General features: G+C 40.3%; 1 long non-coding RNA gene across 1 annotated transcript in view; it reads left to right on the top strand.

Annotated features, from left to right (window-relative positions):
• The window catches only part of LOC116537415, a 237,305-nt gene that overhangs the window by 216,101 nt on the left and 3,138 nt on the right, over positions 1-18,066 (top strand). The window contains exons 13-15 of the long non-coding RNA XR_004263118.1: positions 5,105-5,251; positions 9,926-10,049; positions 10,165-11,581. This is a non-coding gene — a long non-coding RNA (uncharacterized LOC116537415). The remainder of the gene's footprint in view (positions 1-5,104; positions 5,252-9,925; positions 10,050-10,164; positions 11,582-18,066) is intronic.

The raw sequence follows: 18,066 nt of genomic DNA, 5'->3' as shown, positions 1-18,066 counted from the left end.
TGCAAACCCCTGGAGGCCTGGAAGCAGGATTCATGGAGTCCTTTCCCCAGAGAGTGGCAGTCAGCTCGCGAGTCAATTAGCAGAGGAATCATCGGAAATCAAGTCCCTGACTAATGAGGAGCCTGAAATTGAGATGTCACTTGTAATCTCTTCTCCTAGACTATCTGGATCAAAATTCCAAGGTATTAAGGAATCATTTTAATTTTTCTCGGGGAAATCTAAACACTTCAATCTTAAAAAAAAATCTTGTTATTGGGGAGAAAGATGAAATCGGTTTCAGTATTAACTTCTTAATGATTTTTGAAGTATACAGATCTTGCTGGAGCAGACATGCACAAATGGATGATTTCCAGTGTCCCTTTAAAATCTGGGATGGCTCAGAGGCTATAAAAATAAAGTTCTAAACACAAATTCATCCTGGCCAAGGCTGGGTAACCATTCGGATTGGACCAAAATGTCTAATTGGCTCAGGCACAGAGGATCAATGCTGTTCTTCAATTGGTGAACTTCTTATGTGGAGATTAAATGGAATCATGAGATTGTAATTAGTTGTAATTATAGTAACAGTGTCTTCTGGTTTTTTCTTTTTGCTGAGATAATTGCTTGGGATGGCTTTGGAAAAACTTGTTCCTGAGATCGGGAAGGTCTCTGAAAAGGAAGTTTTCCAGTCAGCTCTCAAATACCCCACTTATGCCCTAAAACAAAAAATGAGTTGCTTTTAGGATGATTCATTTCAAAGGCTATTTCTTCTCCCTTAAACTGAAGCCATTTGGCCCTGCAGGCATTTGGGGAAGCAAGGAGGCCAGTTACAGGTGCAAAACAGCTTCATTGCCGTTGGAGGGACACCACACCCAAGGCGGGAATGGTAATAATAATGAAATAGAACAGAGAAACATCCATTCCCTTGGAAAATCCAGGAGTAAGAACCTACCGCTCTCACACCAGGCCCGTGGCATGCCCACTTTTGTGCTCTTTTCCATTTATGGGGTTTTAATATGAGGGTAAATTACTACCAGGAGGCCTGGAGCACATCCACTCCAGGAGACTGGTTTTACTCTTCCATTTCCCATCCAATTGCCAAGTTTTGTTATTCTATTATTTCCTTCCACTCAGTAAGAGAATTCTGTGCTGAAAATATCCACCGTGTCACTCTTTTTGTAAGCCCATTCTCTAAAAAGATATAATGTAACATCAACCCCATCAGGTCTGTGCATGGAAAAACCTAGAAATCACTTACCCAAAGCAAAAGTACCCTCTTGTCTGATTCTCAGCCCTATTGAGGTTTAGAAACGTAGAAGATGGGGTAAGAGTGCATTTGCAGCTTAGCTTGGAACCCTCTGGAAGGAAGATCTGTCTTGTGAGGTTTCTATTCCTCAGAAGTAATCATAACAAGCAACAATTATATAGCGGTTACTCTGTTCCAGTCACTCAACAGATTTTCATTACGTGCACACTATTGTCAACACCATTTAAGTCACTGGAAAGAAGGCAAGGAAACCAGTACTGACCCTTATCCCTGCCCTGGTGCTGCTTATATTGCAATGGGAAGCTAGGCTTAAGTGTTTGAAGTTCTGCACACTAGGAAGGGAATTGGATTTGCTGGGTCGTTCTGGGAATTACAGGGAAGAGGGAGTGGAAATTACAGGGATATAGATGGGATTAAGTAACGTGTGCAAATTCTATGGCCCCCACCCTCCATCTACTGAGTCAGAAACTCTGAGGATAAGACCCAGCAAGGCAGGTTTCACAAACTCTACACCGATTACTATGTGCACTAAAGGCTGAGAACCACTGGATTTGACACAAGGAGATTACTCTACCCAGTGGAGTTTTCCAACAGCAAAGTGAGCTGCCACTGCTGGTGACCTGGCATTCTCCATTGCTGGGTGTGTGCAAACAAAGACCACTTGAAACAGAAGGAATGAGAGTGTGGATTTCAGCATTTCCCAGGCACATTTAATGATGAAATTCTTTAATAATTATGAGGTACTGACAGGACGTCAATAGGAGGTTGTAAAATAGTGGACAATTGTGCACTAAAGTCTATTGCAAAAAATACTCCCAAATGAAATAATTGCTGCTGGGAATTGTTAAAAGTTGTTCTTATACTTTATAACAAACAAAACAAATTACAGCAATAAGATCATTTTAATTTATTAATACATCAATGTACAGATTACTAAAATAAATAGCCTCCTCTGTTTCCCCTGCCCCCTGCCCCCCACCACCCACCCCAGAAATACCTATGACTGTATTAAAGATGGAAAAATCAAATGCTCTGATATTCCTTCCAATCTGGGACAATACACTTAGCAAAAATTATATTTGAAATATCCTTGCCCTTTTCTGTGACTTCTCTAGCTCTCCATCACTTTCTTTTCCTCTTTTCTGGGCAATACTCCATCCTTGCCTCCAAGCTTCCTAGAACCTAAATATCATATCTTCTTCTCTCTCTCCCACCAGAATCTTCCCTTTCTTCTATGTCTTTGCTCCCAGGAGACTCATGTTCAGTCCTGTAGCCCATCCACCCTTCTCAGCCCAGTGCTCGTTCCCTCAGAGTGCAGTGCAGCCATCTGCTCAGCTATCTGTGCTGACGGGATAGCAGTTGCTAATGAGTTACTTGTTCATCTCCTGGTGAACCTGTTTGCTTTTTAACTGGATCCTTCTAGGCCCAGTGCCTGTGAGGGGAAGAGCTTTAGAAAGTCAGCCTGAGGGAGGTGTACTGTGTGGAGGGAATTTCTTGGTCAAGTCCAAAGTTGATCTGTCTAGTGTTTTCCAGGTCTCTGGAGCTCCATCTGCCTCCAGAACTGAAATCAAAGGTGAAACATAACCACCAGCTTGGCCTGAATTTGATACAGGTTGCAGAAGAGAGGACGTTCTTGCCACACTTCTGTTACTCAGGCAGCCTCAGTCAGCTACCCCCTTGGGGTTGTAATTCTGTTGGCTTTTTTTCCCAGTTGGTCCAGCGTTATATGTAAAATTTCGGTGCTGCAAAAGAAATAGCACTTGAAGATAAATCCTCTAAGCAAGGCAGTTTACTTCTATAGAATAGTGCAGCTCATGGATGGAGCAATGGTGACCACACATTTGGGCAAGGGAGGAAAAGGGGTACTTATGCCTGATGGGGGTTGCCCCTACTGCTCTGTCATTCCCCTATTGGCTAGGGTTAGACCACACATAGATTAATCCTGATTGGCTATTTTAAAGGGAGCAGGGGTCCGAGCTGGAGTGGCAGGGTGGGTGGTTTGGTGGGAAGGGTGGTTATGGGTGGGTCAGAGCAGGTAGCCAGGGGTGACCTACGTCAAAGAAGGTGACCAGAACAGGTGACTGGAGCAGGTGACTGAAGCAGGTAACTGGGATGAGTCAGGTTGGAGCGTGGGGGCTGCGGGAACAAATGTGAACTACTGATTAGAATTGGTGGAGAAGGCTGTTTACTGGAACTACAAGGAAGTTAAACTTTAAAATAGAGAATTAAAGAATAAGAGAGCTGAACATACCTACATATAGATTCTTTGAAGAGAAACTTGGGGTTCACTATATCTAACACCAGGAAGGGAAATGACATGATGAAGGCAGGGAGACAGGAATACTTTCCTCTGCTTTTCCCATGATCTCTGCATGTGAATGGAGACCTGTTTACCGTCACTTATTACCACCCCCTGCTGCCCCTCGGTATTTTAGCCTCATTTACAGTGGGGATTAACATGGTCTAAAGGCAGCTTGCTGGGTTCCTTTGTGATCATCTAAAAATAAACAAAGCCCAAAGGATCCATTCCTTCTTCCCATTAATTTGAAGAAAGGCAGATGGTGCCCAATAACCTGATTTGAATTGCCAATAAAGCACGTCATCTTTTTACTAGGCTTGCCGTTAAATTGTAATGGAGGGTGTCAGTGGTGCAGAATGAGTTCCAAGAAAGATTATTCGGGGCCCGTAGGGTGGGAGAGTGAACAGTCAGCCTGTGTCCACACAGCCTCCCTGAGGAGGAGGAGATTTGGGGCAATGAGAGAGGTTGGGGATGGTTCTGAACTGTTGAGACTGAAGACAAAAATGTGGCAGAAAGGGGTGAGCTGGCAGGAAAGTGTTATTTTTCAAGAAGTTTGACACCCATCTTATAAATTTGAGGGCACCAATCACGTCTCACCTATTGCTACTTTCCCACTAACATTAGGTGTTTGGAGGGCAGTCACTAAAGGCAGGCTGAAGAAGATGCGAACTTTTGTTGGGTAGAAAGCATAAATTACAGTGAAGAGGGAAGAAAATACAGCCAGGGTAAGAAAAGGAGATACCTCCCACAAAGAACTACAGAGTTGAAAGAAAGAGTCCTAGGCTTGGGGATGTGGGTTCTAGCCCTGACTCTAATAGTACATCACTGAGAAAAGCCTTATAAATCTCCAGATGGAGGAAGACAAATACCAAATTGCTGAGGGGACTTGCCACCTCCTGCAACCAGAACCCAAGACTCCAAAACCTTCTAGTGATGCTTCCACAAAAGAACATGTTCACTCTTTGCTTATGTGCTCAGTGAATGGTTTATTGAATTTTCTGACTCAAAATGGTTAATTCTGTTGATTTTTTTAAATGTCAAAATTAAATGGCTGGACTGGAAGATCGATAAGGTCCTTTTCAACCATAAAATTCTATGATGTGTTCTACAATGTTTGTAAAGGGCCAACTTTTGTTTTGTTTTGCTAGTGCGGAGCATCAGGGTCCCCAAGCCAGCCTAATTCAGTTAGGTATGGGAATAACCTGCCACGTCATCATCTGGGAAGAGAATACATTGTAGCATGGCTATCTCTGCTCCAGGAATTAGACATCTTGCTCCAATGTGCTGGACTTAGGTAGTTTTCCCTGCCTGTTATCCTTTTTATTTTTTCCAGCTCTCCCCTTTGGAGAACTACCTGTCTGCCGTTCTCATTCCATGTGGTAATAGTAAGGCTGACCTTCTCACCCACAGTGGGCCCTTGACCAATGTTCAGCCAACCAGAATGTTCCACACCCTCTGGCTACAGTATTTGGTTCAAGAATGAGAACTTAAGACAATCTGATGAAAATCAGCCTCAGGATTTTTGCCAGAACAATTGAGAATGAGACTCTTTTCTGTAGAGTCACTAAACTGCATGGATATAAGCTTGAAGCTGCAGGTGGCCATAAACGCTTGAGGAGATCCTGGGCCTGAAAATGAAGGCAACATAAAGGAAAACCAAAGCGAGACAGAGAGAGAGATACATTCCTTGAACATGATGCCTGAAGGTAGATTTGCCCCTGGATGTTTCAGTCCAATGAGCCAGTAAATTCCCTCTTTTGCTTAAGCTGATTTTAATTGGGTTTTGTCACTTGCAATGGTAAATGCCCTAACTAACACAGTCACCTTGATACTCAGGGTGACAACCGAGTGGGGAGAAAGAGACACCTGCAATACAGGGAGCAAATTCAGGAAGCAATAGCATAGAACCTGTTGGGTTTGGATAGTCCCAACAAGTAAAGGAGAGAAGGAATTAGACATCTTGCTCCAACGCTTTAGCAGTAGTACTTTGTTACAGCTAAAATACAACTGATCAGGTAATGCTCGACCCATTATAGTCATAATAATAGTGTGGTGGGGAGGGTTTGGTAAAGCAGAATCCTCAGGCAATTGGCATCAGAGTCATCCAGGGAGGTTTCTTTTTTAGATTCCAGGGCTTTACCCAGACCTATTATTCAGAATTTGTGAATAGAGGCCTGGAATTTGCTTTCCTAAAAGATTCCTAGGGTATAGAGTTTGAGGTTCACTGTCACAGTAATGAGAGCTCAGACTTCAAAATTAGAAGGTTTGGCTTTAAATCTAGTCTCTGCCATTTACTGCCTGTATGACCTTGGGCTAATAACCTTCAGTGTCAAGCTTTTTCAGCAGTTAATAATGCCTCATAGGGCTGTGAGACTAAGTAAGAAAATGTATTGATGTAAAGTATTTACCCCGCTGCTTTTTCATACAGGAAAATTTTAGTGACTACTGTTAACAAAACCTACAACTATTAAAGAAGGGAGCAGACTTAAGAAAATGCAAATGGAACATATAAGCATTGCATTTGAATTATGGTGCTCCTCAGAATCTGTGACATAGCATGCATAGTGGTTAACACTGGAGACTCTTGAGTAGAAATGTCTGAATCAAATTCTGGTTCTGCCACTTACCAGCTATGTGACCACCTACTGAGCTGCTTGTGCCTTTGTTTTGTTCATCTGTAAAATGGGACTAATACTGGTACTTAACTCACCACTTTTTTGGGGTAATGATAAAATAAGATAATAAACGAGAAGGGCATGGATGATACCAGTTTTATTATGACCGTTTTCTTCTTTTCCAATTACATTAATTCTTTTCGCTTGTGGTTAACCCCCACACAGCCTTATTCCTCTGAGACCCTCTCCCACTGGCCCCTGCCCTTTTGGTTAAATAAAGAAATTAGATTCAGAGAGGGCCTCCCACGCCCAGCCTTGAACTTGAGTTGAATCTCTCTAGAGAGGGCCCCAGGCTGGGGAATGGTGGAGATGACTGCTTTGTGCTATGGAGCCCTGGTTTTTATGCTGACAGCCTACGTGCTTGGAGAAGTGTCTGGAACTTCAAGTTAACATTTGCAAACTGTCAAAGCCCTGAGCGTTTCTTTTCTAACCAAACCCTAGGAAACCTCAGGGTCCAATGTATTAAGCAAATGAAGAAAAAGCAACTGTCTTTGGGCTGTAAGTCATGCTGATGGATATAGCACTTCAGTCCTGCCTACTGTATCTATGTAGGTATTGAACGTTTAAGGATCTGTTCAATACAACTTTTCAAGTGAAAACAAAAATATCAGCAAGCCTCGTAGCAAGAATATAATTGCAGGAGCAAAATGGCGATGTCTGGCAGTGCTGCATAAGTGCTTGGAAGAATTTGAGGAAATATCTGTACCTGAAATACAAGTTGTACCTCATCTTCCTCATTTATTAAATTCAAACATAATCTTTCATGTTGCTTTTAATCTGGATTATTTAAGATTCTTAGATTCAGGATTCTATGACATTATCCAAAGGCACTTCTCTTAGGAAGCCTCTCTGTTCCAGCTGATTTCCAACAGTGGGAGGTGGGATGGGTGACATCTGCGGATAAAACCAGGCCGTGCTGTTGAACAGTTGGCAAATCCAAGTGATTCTCTTCTCCCTGGAATGGGTGCAGGGTTGCATATTAATTTACAATTACTCATAAAGTAGACAGCAAAGGCTTCTCTTTTGTCAACAACTTAGACATACAGATTAGGTAATATTGAATGGGCAATGAATATTTCATTTCCACCTTGCCTCCTGGTGCCAATCACTATAAATGAGGCTAGATTAATATCCGAAGTGACTCACACTCTGTTAGGTATCCAAGTCTAGGCCCCTCAGACTCACTCTATTTTGGCCTTAATTTGTCAGCTGAATTTTGTTAGTGACTATGCAAGACAGAAAGACGCAGGACCGCATAGTTTACCTCAGCTTTATGCTGGACATGAACTGCAGTGTTTCAAAGTGATCTTTGGTTCTGATAATACAGAAGAGCAAACTTGTAGAAAGGATGAATAAAAAATAGAAATAGAATTTTTAAAAATACTCTGGCATAAAAGAAAAAAATCCCCAGGTACAAGAATTGAAGAGAGAAATAAAAGCCAGGGCAGTAATGGAGAGTTGGTATTTCAGCAAAATTTTCTAACCCAGATATAAGCGCTAAGAGCTGAAGGTTGGGGATTTAACACCCACTGGAGTACAGGAAATGTGGCCTCAAGCCCTTGCTAGGTAGGGAAAATAGAGCTGAGCCTCAGCATAAAGCCATGAACCTTGAAACACTGCATTGTCTGTTGGATGGTGACTACAAAAACTCCACATCTGAGTCCAGGAAAGAAGCAAGTAAGCTTGCCACCCATCTAGAACCCCAGTTTAAAAAAAGAAAAAGAAAAAGCTGTGTCTAAGAAATCAAAACCCCAGGTCTGGGCCACATATGGGCATGGTATCTAAATGTATACCAGTGACAAGTTAGCACAGATTGCCTACGTCTATGAAAACCCTAGGATATAATAGGAGCGATTGCGAAACTGCATTGTTGGGACATTTTTACAAATCAGGGCATGAAGGATTCACAGCCGGAAATTTACCATAGTAAGGAAGAGTTACAAGATGCCTCAAAAGGATAATTAGCACTTTAAAGATTCAAAATAATAGAATTGTCTTTATGAGACTATAAAATAAGAGCACTTTAAATTATTAAAGATAGAAGTAGTATAAGAAGCAGAAAATTTAAAAGAAATATACAAATAGGACTCATGCATAAGTTAGTTTGCCCAGCACTGAGGGATTTTTTTAGGAGACAAGATTCTCAGTACTAAGGGAGACCCTCATTAGGCAAAGCAAGTGGTGGTCAGGTTAGTTCCACTGGGTAACCAAAGAGATTTAAATGAAGAGACTGTTTACAACCAAGCGGACAGAGTTTGGGGAAACCAGCAAGGAACAAACAATATAACAACAGGGAGCCATTACTACCGAATGTGCGACGGAGGAGAGTGTGGAGACCCACATCGTGAACTTTTGTTCCCTTACTACCCTCAAGCCTGAAGGGGCAAGGAGAGGGTGCCGTTACTGAAACTTGGAGAAATAAGCTCCATGGAGCAGCTCTTAATGGAAAGAAATGGGAAAGAAGCAAAGAGAATAAACATACCGTTTTCACTCTCCTCCTGCCTTCCCTCTGCATTCCTGTTGGGAGCTCCCATTGGCTAGCCTCAGCTAAAAGCCAGAGAGAAAAGAAGTTCTTTGACCTAGTCCACATAGGCCAGCCTCCTGAAACACAGATCAAGAAGGGTGCAGAATGGATCTGGAAGAGCAAAAGAAAAATAATCAGGACAAAGACACAATGAAATTGACCTTCTGAATACCTATATATAAAACCTTGCAAGTTAAAGCAGGTGGCGCAATACCAGAATTAGGAGGAAAATACCAGGAGGTTAGAGGAGCTGAGCCCGGGTGGCACCTTTGGTATTTACAATCAGTGTGACTTTGAGAAAGTATCTTTGTTTGCTCAAACTTCTTTATTATTAATTAAGAATGAGGCTGGGCATGGTTGTTCATACCTGTAATCCTAGTACTTTGGGAGGTCGAGGCAGATGGATTACTTGAGCTCAGGAGTTTGAAACCAGCCTGGCAAGATTCCATCTCCACACACACAAAAAAATTAGCCAGACCTGGTGGCACGCACCTGAAGTCCCAACTACTCTGGGGGCTGAGATAAGAGAATCGGATGCACCTGGGGAGGTCAAGGCTCCAGTGAACCATGATTGTGCTGCTGCACTCCAGCCTGGGTGACAGAGTGAGATGCTGTCTCAAAAACAAACAAACAAACAAAAAACAGTGAAATTATTCTAGAAGTCTCACACTGGAAACCCATGGATCAAATCTTAGTGGAGTTTTATATTGTTTAGTCTATAGAATGTTTTAGACTAAATCTGAATAATTCAATAACATTGAAAAATTCAGGGAAATTCATAATGTGGATTTCTCGCTTTCTTTGTGTTTTTGTTTGGCAACAATTTCTAAAGGCAAGACCCTCGCTCCCAGTTCTACAGCGACCATCCCTTCCGGCTCATTCCACTTATTCTACAGGGAGTTATCTGCGTACTCCCTGTAGAAATTGGAATTTGCAAACTTGAATAGCTCTTTCAGCTTTCAGGTTTAACAATCTGTGAAATTTAAGGCAGGCGTCACTGTAGTTTTTGACTATGAACAAGGGCTGTCTGAGTTTTTTAATTGAGGTGGATTGGGAAGTTGGCAGGTGGCTGTTTTTGCATATCTTCCTTTACATCTTAAACACAGCACATATGCAGTTTTATGAAGCATATGGTTTTCCATGTGCATGACTACACTTTGTTGATTTTTCCTTTTCCTAAGTTCTCCAAAAGCCCAATAGAATAAACACAAGCTGCCACTTGGGAAAACAATTCTCAAGAAAAGCCCTGCTGGGGAGGAAAAAGTAAGGCAATCCAAAAAGCTGCCAAGTGACCACATTTTTGGTGTAAGTTTTTACAGTTCACAAAAACCATGACTGTTTCCCTGTGGCATGATATATGATGAGCATGGTATAAAACGGCTCATGGTGATATTGCCTTTGCTCTTTGGGCTTGTGGCAGGGAATGGGTAAAAAAGGCAAATTTAACCTCTGGCAGACCTTGATTGGAAACATTTGTGAACATTTTACCTGGTGATGAGTCTTGGGTTTTACATCAGCCAACAGCCATGACAGGAGACGACAGAAAAAAGGGGGAATCTTTTACAGGCTTGTAGAAAGATAAATCTGAAAAGGAGTTTTTCCCCATAGACCAGCTCTGCTTATGAGATGCTCACAGTGAGTTGTCAGAACAGAGAACCTTGAGGTAGGCATTAATAAGAATTGCACTAACTTTCCCTGAGGGACCAAGAAACTGGGATTCTCTAGCCAACGTTTTGTCCTCAGAACCACTGCTCACCCAGCTCCACGGAGGATTTTCCCCTCAGCCTATCCCTCAGGGCTTACCTTGTACACAGTTTCAGCTACTACTGGAAAATGACTCCGCCAAAGAATTACTGTTGGAATAGATGCTCCTAACTCCTTTGCTAGAATAAACAAGGATTGTGGGTTGAATATAAATTATTAAAATGTATTAACTTTCTTCTGGACAAGTCTGGTGCTAGTTATCACCTTTGCCTCCAGGAAAGGTAAATGGGTTGTGTGTGTTGCGGGCTGAACTGGCACCTGAAAAAATTGTTAAGTAGCAAAGTTTGTCTTGATGACTCCTGTTCCAGAACATCCCCTATTCCCTTTCTGGGGTCTCTTTTGCCGCCCACCATTTCCATTCCTGTGTCTTTCTGAACACCTGGCACCTCCTATTAGCTTTATGGGCCTGTCTCTTCTCCAAGTGCAGCTGTGCCTCAGCCCCCACCAAGGCTCCCTTCTCCTCTGTGCCACTATGCCAATGAGATTTCCTGATGGGTAGGGTATCAGATTTCCTGATGGGTAGGATATAATTTAGTATCCAAAACTGGACAATTTTAAGAGTAAAAGAGAGCTGAGCTATTAATAATAGTTTTAGTCTTTTTAGGCCACTATAATAAAATAGTATGGACTGGGTAGCTTATAAGCAACGGACATGTATTTCTTACAGGTCTGGGGCCTGGGAAGTCCAGGATCAAGATGCTGGCAGATACAGTGTCTGGTGAGGCCTGCTTTCTGATTCATAGATGGTGCCTCCTCACTGAGTCCTCACATGGTGGAAGGGGCAAACAAGCCCCCTTGGGCCTCTTTTATAAGGAAACAATCCCATTAATGAGGGTGGAACCTCACAAAATGTCCCGCCTTCTAATACTATCACCTTGGGGGCTAGAATTTCAACCTATGAATTTTTAGGGGGACATAAACTTCACAGCATGTCATTATACCTACATGACAACATTTTAGTTCACCCCCGAGAGTATATTTGTATTTCCACAGGGGTCTTCTAATGATATTTTGTTTTGACCTAGAAAAAGACTCCTAAGGTTGAAGATTCTGATGTTCTGACATAGTAACAGGTGAGCTCAACAATTTGGGGCAGGTAAGGCTTTTGTAGCAAATCAAATCAAAGCATGTAAGTGTCTAGGGAGCCCCATTTAGAAATAAATTAGTCTGACTCCTACCTTTGGAAACTTTTAATTTAATTTGGAAAGTCAGGGCCAACAGGGATGAAGTGTTTAAGACAGGTTAGAGAAAAAAAGAGATGAGTGTCATTTTTTTAATTAAAACAAATTTTAAACCTCCATAGTCTATACCCTTCAACAAAGAAAAGCAAAATACTAAACTATACTATTCACAGAGCTGAGAACTTACCTTCTGTGGGCTGGCACAAGTAAGTAGACTGGCCAAAAAATAGCAAGGATTATTAATAAATGCCATGAGAGAAACAAACCAAGGGCAAAGACAACCAAGCAGGGCTACTTCAGGTATAGTCAAGAAAAGTCTCTCAGACAAGCTGGGATTCATCTTAGACCTGAAGTATGAGGATGGCCCGACCATGTGAAGAAGCAGGGGACAGCATCCAGGCAAAGAAGACAACACAGGCAAAGGCCATGCTTACTGGGACTAGCTAGAGGTGCCTGGAGAACGGGGAGGGAAAGATAGCGTAGAACAAAGTAAATTGGAAAGGCAGGCTGGAACCTCGAAGGTCTCCAGAGTCTTGATTTTATTCTAAATGTAATGAGGATCACTTGGAGTTTATGAAATTTACGTTTGCTGAAATGTACAGATTTTAAGTGTACCATTCTACCAGGAGTGATAAATCCATGTGCCTTACAATAAATTCCTTAGTCCCAACATCGAATATTCTCATCACCCCAGAAAGTTCCCTCAGGCCTTTTTCCAATCAATTACCACCCGGAACAGGCAACCACTCTTCTGATTTTTATCACCATATATATATATTTTGCCTATTCTTAACTTCATATAAATAAAATCATACACCATGTATTGTTTTGTGTCTCACTTTCCCTCAGCACAGTGTTTTTGAGATTCATCCAAGTTGTTCGTTCCTTTGTATTGCTAAGTAACATTCTATTGTATAAATGTCCATAATTGGCTTATCCATTCTCCTGTTGAAGGGCTTCCTCCAGCCCCCAGATTTTGGCCATTATAAATAAAGCCGCTATAAACATTTCTATACAAGTTTTTCTGAGGACTTCTCCTGGATAAATAACTAGGAGTGGAATTGTTGGATCACCAAGTAGGTATATGATTGTTTCCTTTTATGTTTTGAATTAATTAGCTTTATTAAGTTATAATTTACATACAATAAAATTTACTTATTTTAAGTAAATTACTTGATGAGTTTTGACAAATACATGCAGTGTGTAACCATCACCACAATCGTAATATGGAACTTTTACATCATCCCCCAAATTTTCTCATCCCTCTTTGCAATCAATGTCCTTCCCCAGCTTGTTGTCCTTGGCAGTCATTGATTTGCTTTCTGTCATCATGGTTTTACCTTTCTTAGACTTTTGTATATAAATGAAATCATATGGTTATGTGGTCTTTTATGTCTCACTTCTTTTACTTATAATGCTTTTGATATTTATCCATGTTGATACATGTGTTACTAGTTCATACCTTTAAATTGCTGGGTAGTATTCCATTGTATGGATATGCTACCATTTGTTCATCCATTCATTTATCAGTTGATACACATTTAGGATGTTTTCAGTTTGGGGCTGTTCTGAAAAAAGTTGCTATAAACATTTAAATATAATTTTTAAGAGTGAAGTTGCTTAGTTATGTGCTAAGTATATGTTAACTTATATGAAAGTGAGAAATACGTTCCTATATAGCTTTTCATTTCGCATTTCCACTAGCAATGCCAGAGAGTTCCAGGGGACTTTTAAAATTTTGGCCATTCTAGGCCAGGCACAGTGGCTCATGCTTGTAATCACAGCACTTTGTGGGAGGCTAAGGCAAGAGGATTGCTTGAGCCTAGGAGTTTGAGACCAGTCTGAGTGAGAGAGACCCCATTATCTACTAAAAGTAAAAATAAAATAAAATAAATAAATTTTGACCATTCTAGTTAGTGTGTAGTAGAATGTTATTTGATTTGGCTTTGACAATTTGATTATGGTTTGTCTAAGTGTCAGTCTCTTTGAAGTTTATCTTACTTGGAATTTGTTGAGGTTCTTGGATATGTAGGTTATTGTTGTTTTTTTTTTGTTTGTTTTGTTTTTTTCATAAAATTTGGTAAGTTTGGCCATTATTTCTTCAAATACTCTTTCTATCCCTTACCTACCTTACTCCCACTCCCATTTTGCCATCTCTTGGTATGCTTGGTGTTATCCCATGGGTCTCTGATGTCTTGTTGATTTTCCTTCATTCTATTTTCGTTCATTCTTCAGACTGGGTAATTTCAATTGACCTATCTTCATATTTGCTAATTCTTTCTTCAGCCAGTTCAAATATGTGATTGATCCCCTCGGGTGGATTTTCACTTTAGTTGTTATACTTTTCTACTCCAGAACTTGTATTTGGTTCTTTTACATAATTTCTCTTTAGTGGTAGTTTCTATTTGGTGAGAGATTAGTCTCATGATTTCCTTTAGTTTTTTTGGACATGGCATATTTTAGTTCTTTAAAGACATTTAAAATAACTGATTTAAATTCTTTGTCTAGTAAGTCTAATATCTGTGATTTTTCAGAGAGTTTCTATTGATTGCTTTTTTTCCATGCATATTGGTCATATTTTCTTATTTCTTTAAATATTACATAATTTTTGTTGAAAACCGTATATTTTAAATAACATAATGCAGCAGCTCTGGAAATCAGTTTCACTCCCCTTTCTAGGGTTGTTGTTGCTGCTGCTTTCCGTTGTAGTTATTGTTTGTTTAATGACTTTTATGACCTACTTCTATCAAATCTGCATTCTTTGTTGAGGGTGGCCACTGAAGTCACCGCTTAATTAGCTTACTGGACAGCTAATGACTGTGCAAATATTGTCTTAAGTGCCTAGAACCGAGAAGTCACCCAGTCTTTGCAAAGCAGCTGTGTGTGAATACAGGAACATGCTCTGAACACTTAGCAAGACAGTTGACGGCTCCACCTCAGCCCTCAATTTCCTCTTGCATAGAGCCTCATGGTCAGCAAGAAGTGAGAGCTTAGGCCCTTCGCAGGCCTTTCCTGGCACAATGCCATGCACATGGTTTCTTAGATGCTCAGCAATATGTAAGAGCTTTCTCATTCCTTTTACAGAGGAGAGAATTTTCAAAGAAGCTTACTTTGCCGTTTTTCTCACTTGGTTTTATTTTGCATTTTCCTAATGACTAATGATATTGAGCAGTTTTTCATATGCTTAGTATCATTTTCATAGATTGGAGAAATGTCTGCTTAAATCTTTTTAAGTTAAAAAAATGACGTTACTTTCTTGTTAATGAGTTTTGAAAATTCTTTCTATATTTTGTATACAAACATACCTCTCTATTAGAGATATGTTTGGCCAATATTGTCTCCCAGTTTGTGGCATGTATTTTCAGTTTTGTAATGGTATATTTTATAAAGCAATTTATTTTTATTTTGCTGAAGTCTAATTTATCATTTTTTTTCTTTTATGCTTAATGTCTGTGTCCTAAGAAATCCTTCCCGAACCTAAGGTCACAAGGTTTTCTTCTAGAAGTCTATCATTTTAGTTTTATGATTAGATTTATGATCCACTTTGAGTTAATTTTTGTATATGATGTGATGTTCACATTTGTATATGTATATCCACTTGTTCATGAACCATTTATTGAAAAAGCTATCCTGCTCCTCATTAAATTTCTTTCACACCTTCATCAAAAACCAATTTACCATATACAGTAATTCTATTTCTGGATGCTCTATTCTGTCTCATTTTTGTATATGTCTATCCTTACACCATTATCACACTGTTTGATTACAATAGTAATTCTTGAAATTGTGTGGTATAAGTCTTCTAATTTTGTTTATTTTTTCTGATAGGTACGTATTTATAAAAAACTTCCCACAGCATTCCAAAGTAGATGTGCCATTTTGCCCTCCACACAGCAATGTATTAAAGTTCCAGCTGCTTCCAAATCCCCTGTCAACACTTGGATTGTCTGTCCTTTTTAATTTTAGCCATGAGGGTATGAGATAGTAGCTCATTAAAATGTTAATTTACCTTTCCTTGATAATTAATGACTTAGAGCACCTTTTTATTTGCTTTCTGTCCTTACATATGTCTTCTTTAGTGATGTGTCTTGTAAAGTTTCTTTAATTGAGGTTTTGGTCTTTTATTTATTGATTTGTAAAATGATTTTATATATTCTGAAATACGAGCATATATATATATATATATATATATATATATATATATATATATAAAATAACATTTTCCCCCAGTCGAAGACTTTCTTCCATTTTCTTTCCTTTTTTTCTTTTTTTTTTTTTTCTGAGATGGAGTCTTGCTCTCTTGCCCAGGCTGGAGTGCAGTGGTGCAGTCTTGGCTCATTGTAACCTCAGCCTCCTGGGTTTAAGTGATTCTCCTGCCTCAGCCTCCCGAGTAGCTGGAATTACAGGTGTGTGCCACCATGCCTGGCTACTTTTTGTAGTTTCAGTACAGACGGGGTTTCACTATCTTGGCCAGGCTGGTCTCAACTGCCTGATCTCATGATCCACCCACCTCGACCTCCCAGAGTGCTGAAGTACAGGCATGAGCCACCGTGCCTGGCCTCTTCCATTTTCTTAACTGATGATCATTAAGCTTTTAATCTTGATGAAGTCCATTTTTTTTCCTTTAATGATGAGTGCTTTTTGTTTTGCATCTAAAAATTTTTGCCTTTGCCGAGGTTACGGATTACGTTCTTAAGTTTTATAGTAGAAACAGCACAGCACACTTTTCGTTTTTATGTTTGGATTTATGATTCATTTTAAATTGTATTTTTGGCCATTACAGTGGTTAGTTGTTTTTTTTTTCAGATGTTTATCCAGTTATTTCTGTGCCAGCTCCTTTCGCTCTTTGAACTGCCTTGGTGCTTCCTTGAATTGGTTTAAGCAGAGAAGTATATGATGCGTTTCTGATGTGAGGAGGGTGGACTGGAGGTAGTAGGGAGATCGGTCGGGAGGCGACTGCAGCAGTCCAGGTGTGTTGTGATCGTGGCCTCAGCCAAGGTAGCAGTAGTGAAGATGGGGAGAAGAGGAAGTCTCTTTGTTTGTCCAGATTCTTGGAGACTGATGTGTGTTGATTCCGCCTGCTTCCCGCTTTCACCAATCTCTGCAGTTTCAGCACACAGAAAGGGACAGCACAATGTGATAGGCCAACTCCATGAATGATGAGTCAAGTGTTGGCAGTTTTAGTCTAGGCTCTGCCACTAAATCTTAATTAACCTTGTGAAAACAGCATTTTCTCATAAAAAACTAGGTCATTAATGACGTCGTCTTTCATACTAAAATGATATAATTCTATGCTGTTCTCTGAATGCTCCAGGAAAGGTGGCCAATGAATTCCTATGTCCATATACTCTCTTTGATCTTTACCTTATCTGAGCTCTCTGTAACACTAGGGACTTCACCAACTATTGCTTTCCTCTTGAAATTCTCATTTTCCATGCCTCTACTCTCCTGATTCCCCAATTTTCTCTCTGGTCAGTCTTTCCTAGTCTGCATCACTGCTTTCTCTCCATTTTTACAACTTCTAAATGTTGGTCTTACCAGGACTCTTACCATGGGCACATTCTAATTCTGCATTTCTTCTGGGTCATCTCTTTCATATTCATGACTTCAAGTATCTACATACTACTTCTTCAGGTATCTAGATGCTATTTCACACATTGCCTTTTTCTTTTTTAAGACAGATTATTGCCCTGTTGGCCAGGTTAGAGGGTATTGGCACAATCTCAGCTCACTGCAACCTCTGCCACACAGCCTCCCAAGCAGTGGGGACCACGGGCGCACACCACCACACCCAGCTAATTTTTATATTTTTAGTAGAGTTGAGGTTTCACCATGTTGGACAGGCTAGTCTCAAACTCCTGACCTCAAGTGATCCACCCGCCTTCGTCTCCCAAAGTGCCGGGATTACAGGGTGATCCTATTTCACACATTTCTATCACCAGATAATGTCTTTCTCTCTTGAATTCTGAACTTACATAGTTAACATTTACCTGATCATCTGTACCCAGTTATGTCCTAAGTCCAACATTTAACTCATTAACATCTTCCCCAAAATAATTTCCCCTCCTTGATTCCCTGTTTTGATGACTTCTATTTCTACCTACCCAACCTCCCAAGTCAGATGCCTGAGAGTCATCCTAAACTGCTTTCTTTCCTTGACTCTCCACAACCAATCCCCGAACACTTCCGTTCTCTTTCCTAAATATTTTTCATGTTCTTATCCAAATTGGAAGGCTTGTGAAAAAGGGTCACTATTAGTAATAATACAAAGATAACCAGTGTAAACCAGGACGCAAGACGATTCTGGGCAAACAACAATGTATAATTAGCCTAAAGTTGAGAAACAGAAGTAATTCATTCCAGGGTGGTTTGAGAAA

The sequence above is a fragment of the Sapajus apella genome, unplaced genomic scaffold (genome assembly GCF_009761245.1).
Source record: "Sapajus apella isolate SASKATOON/1434 unplaced genomic scaffold, GSC_monkey_1.0 scaffold110, whole genome shotgun sequence".
NCBI lineage: Eukaryota > Metazoa > Chordata > Mammalia > Primates > Cebidae > Sapajus > Sapajus apella.
The sequence above is the reverse complement of the archived record's forward strand: the minus strand, read 5'-3'. Positions and strand labels throughout refer to the sequence as shown.